A 4,202-nucleotide genomic window follows, 5' to 3' on the forward strand; every position below is an offset into this window, starting at 1 on the left:
TCATTTTAAAACAAGTTCGACAATGGTGCAATGGATACATTATTCGAACTACAATAAAAAAGAATTAATTTGGTATACTCATATAGGGCATTTGGTCTAGTGGTATGATTCTCGCTTCGGGTGCGAGAGGTCCCGAGTTCGATTCTCGGAATGCCCCAAACTTTTTTTCACTGCCATTTCTAAATCTTAACTTCCAAGTTCCAGTCAACTTACATAAGATCTTTTAAACTGAGTCCAAGAGAAGAATCTTAAGTGCGCAACCTAGAAAATAAAAGACCAGGAGTCTATATGCAAAGATGCCAAATAATGGAAATGTAAGATCTTTATACTAAGTCCAAGAGAAGAATGTTAAGTAGATATAACATAAATAAAAAAATAAAAAAACAGGAGTGTAAATAGATACCAATAGTGGAGGATGAGTGCAAGAATAAGCAGCTGGCCAGCGTTCCACCTGGAAGCTCATCTATAGATCATGTTTAATGCATATTTCTGATAAGGTATTTGATGGTAAGTTTCAAATGACAAGCACAAGAAAATAAAAAATTAAGGGAGGTCGCTTGCAACCTACCTCATTTCATCAACCACTCAAAAGCAAATTTACTATGTACACAGTCATTGATGTGTTTACTGCCAAAGATAGGCCAACCACTGCAGAAAAAAAAGAACCATCAACTACACATTAGCTAAGTGCATCACAGATCCAACGTCAAGATGATATAACTTCAATTACAAAATAGAATATGGTCTAGTTATATGATTCTCAGTTTGGGTGTGAGAGTCTAAAATTCAATTCTCAAAATGCCCCAATTTCTTGAGAAATTATTGAATTGTATTTAGTGGTTATTAGGGGCATGCATATTTTTGAATTTATCCGATGATTATTAAAACCGTCATTTTTTCTTTTTTTCCAATTTCTCAGTGTTCGGTTACTTGGGTTCTAAAAAAAAAAGAAAGTGAGTAGACAACCTCAATACTACCAATATTTATGATAAGCAGCATTCCACATGCAAGGTCTCCAAGATTGTTCATGATTTGGTCATGGGAAAACAGAGTTATCATAATGAACTTCAGCATATTACTGCAGATATTGAACTTTAGCTTTAGTCAGTCTAAAAACCACGGCAGAACCAATGATTCCCATCTATCTTTATTCCAGGTTATGCTTATGCCTTTTTCTTCTCCTTTCTTTTTCGGTAAACTTTTTCATTAGGGGAAGATCCTCTTGCGCTCTGAAAGTTATCATTCGTACACTAAATTCCTATTACAAAAACACTCCTTGGTGTGGATTTATGTAAGGGTTGGTTTAGCACGTATTCTTCCAGGGGAAATGAGAAAAAGATTATGTTCATCTTCATCACTATTTTTAGAACTAAATCAGTGCTTTTTTTTAGTACAACTAGAGTATGTGAATTTGAACCTCCTACCTTAAATGAAGGAGTACATGTCAATTACCATTGAGTTATGCTCCCTTTNGTATGTGAATTTGAACCTCCTACCTTAAATGAAGGAGTACATGCCAATTACCATTGAGTTATGCTCCCTTTGACGAACTTCATGAAAAACACTCATATGGAGCAAAAATCCCAGGTTTTAAATTATACACACTATTTCTGGATTATAACTCAAACCACCTTTTTAGGATGTATCTCGCATCTATAATTCTACCACTACCACACATAGGGCAAGCACTAGATAATAATAAATCAAAGTAGGTAGCTTGAATCTTACTTATTCCATCTATCATGCAAAAGCAACTCATCTGAGCAAACTTTCCATTTGGTCTATTAGTTTAATTCTTCCTTTGGGTGCAAGAGATTCTGAATTGAGAAGCCTTCNGTTTAATTCTTCCTTTGGGTGCAAGAGATTCTGAATTGAGAAGACTTCAAGTTGAAGTGTTTTTGACTTCTCTAAGATAAACATTCAACCATGAAAGATGGAGATACCAGCTAGAATCCAACCTAGCTCACCCAACATGCATAACTTTAGGTTTTACTTATCTTCAATAAAATGTTGCAACAAAGCAAGTAATGGTAGTAAAATCAAAGGTTTAGTTGATACGTTCCCCTATTATGGAAAATCAACATGTTTGGGTACCCTGCCCCTTAGATGCATCACTTGTATCAGTTTGCTAGAACCTTTGATTTTACTATCATTACTAGCTTCTTGTACAGAATATTCCTTTTGTAAAAATCTGATTATGATTCTAAAATAAATGTATTTCTAGAAGTCAGGCTGGACATTTGATCTACAGGTATCAGTTTGCTATGGGTGCAAGAGATCCCCAAGTTCAATTCTTGAAATGTCCCTTCTTTAGCTTCAGTTTCAACCAACCATTAGTACTACATTTTACAGTTAAAGAGAATGATTTTAACTTTCCAAACTAAAAACAAGATGGGTACATTCTTGCGTTTATATCAAATCCTCAAAAGCGGGTGCATAAAAAAACCACTAGTATCCTACCAGAAAGGTTAAAGATAACATACAGAGTTCATGTCTGACAAGATTATTAAAAAATCCAAGCAAAACGCCCCAACAGAGTTCATGTCTGACATGATGAGTTAAAAAGCAAGCCCCTTACTGCTCAGTAATATACATCAAAAGAAATAGTCAACTGCAATTTACTTACAAGAATAGGCATCAAAGAAGCAGCTGCACCTTGTATCCTGGTTGAAAGCTTGTCCACCATGTACACATTTTACTTCAAATTGGACACAACTTGTCCGCCATGTTAGAGCTCAGCAAACTAGAATTAGTAACATTCCTTGAAATTTCTTTCACCAAGCTGTATGAACATGCATCACATCAGCCAGATTTTTACAGTTAATTCAACGTCAGCAATTCAGCTTTGACATTCCCCTCTTACAAGCAAAGATCAACACAGGAAGAAAACTGAAACAACAAGATTCTTGAAAGAGGAAGAGAAAACTGGAAATCACAACCACTAAAATGCTGAACAATCTTGATAAGAGATTCAAAATATAAATGTTTTTAAAAAAATGAAAACTCACTATTTCATTGAAGAAACAGACAGCTTAAACAAAAAGAAAAGTACAAAAAAGAGGAGCACGTACAAAAGACATAAAAAATTAGATATTACAAAAGAGCAAAGAGGCTCTGATTTACAATAATGGTTTGAAACAGACGGCTGGTCCCTAATGATATAACTCTTGCTCAAGGGTTAGAGGATCTGAGTTCAATGTTTGGAACACCTACTATAACAATTTTGTAGCGATTATTCCTTCTTGAGTTACATTTTAAAGGCTTTCAATCATGTGATATGACTCTTTCTCAAGGGTTTAATTGACAATATGTATTCAATACTGTAATTTTGTCCATATGGAAAGAAGTTTCTCGTGGTACAAAATCCATATAAACTTGCGCTTCAAAATCAAATACCACAACCAGCATAGACCTAGTCGTCAACAGGCAAGCTACAAAACTAAAGAACTTTGTAGTCTAATGACTCAAAACATAGATACTTATCAAAAGACATTAGCTATCTCACAAGATTCCACTCCAGGACTGTACTGTAATGCTAAAGAATATGTTGAAAGCATACACCATCACGTGATCTTAAAGTTAAAAGAAAATATGCAATACATGACTATGTTCAAGAATCAACAAACGTGAAAATACAGTATTAATCACTTCGTAAAATCACATAACAGAGGTTCAGTAAGCGATCACTTGTTTATTTAGTGTATCATCATTCTTAATCCCCACAAACACATACAAAACATCATTTAAAGTTCGTTATTCGACATCTCATTCATCCTACAGCCGCAAAACGAAACTACGAGATACAGCAATTAGCACACAAACTACAACTTCTTCAGAAACAAAGTAACCTAATCAGCAACCAGTCTGAATACAAGAATCACACAAACACACAGCCATATAAACCACTACCTGCCACACTCTACCTGACGCTGAATTAATAAATACGGCAACGAAGCTCATGCGAAGTAAAAAAACAAAAAACAAAAAAAGCAACCACACATATCGACATGAACACGGATAGCTTAAGCAACTTCACCTGGTTTTTCTAGCAACCTTCAGAATTCACTGGTGGTACTGCCTGCGTGCTGGCCGGAAGCTTGCATGCGCCTATCTGAAAGAAACTACACGCGCCTCGCTTTCTTTGAGCTTATAATGGGAAATGCCTTCCCGCATTTTCTCGGCAAACCAAACGACCAGGAGAA

At 35.5% G+C, this 4,202-nt stretch overlaps 1 non-coding gene across 1 annotated transcript; it reads left to right on the plus strand.

Annotated features, from left to right (window-relative positions):
• Positions 1 to 85: 85 nt before the first annotated feature.
• Positions 86 to 157, plus strand: TRNAP-CGG. Its single transcript has one exon. It is a non-coding gene; the product is annotated as a tRNA-Pro (tRNA).
• Positions 158 to 4,202: the final 4,045 nt, after the last annotated feature.

This window comes from Cucurbita pepo, chromosome LG14, assembly GCF_002806865.2.
Source record: "Cucurbita pepo subsp. pepo cultivar mu-cu-16 chromosome LG14, ASM280686v2, whole genome shotgun sequence".
Lineage (NCBI taxonomy): Eukaryota > Viridiplantae > Streptophyta > Magnoliopsida > Cucurbitales > Cucurbitaceae > Cucurbita > Cucurbita pepo.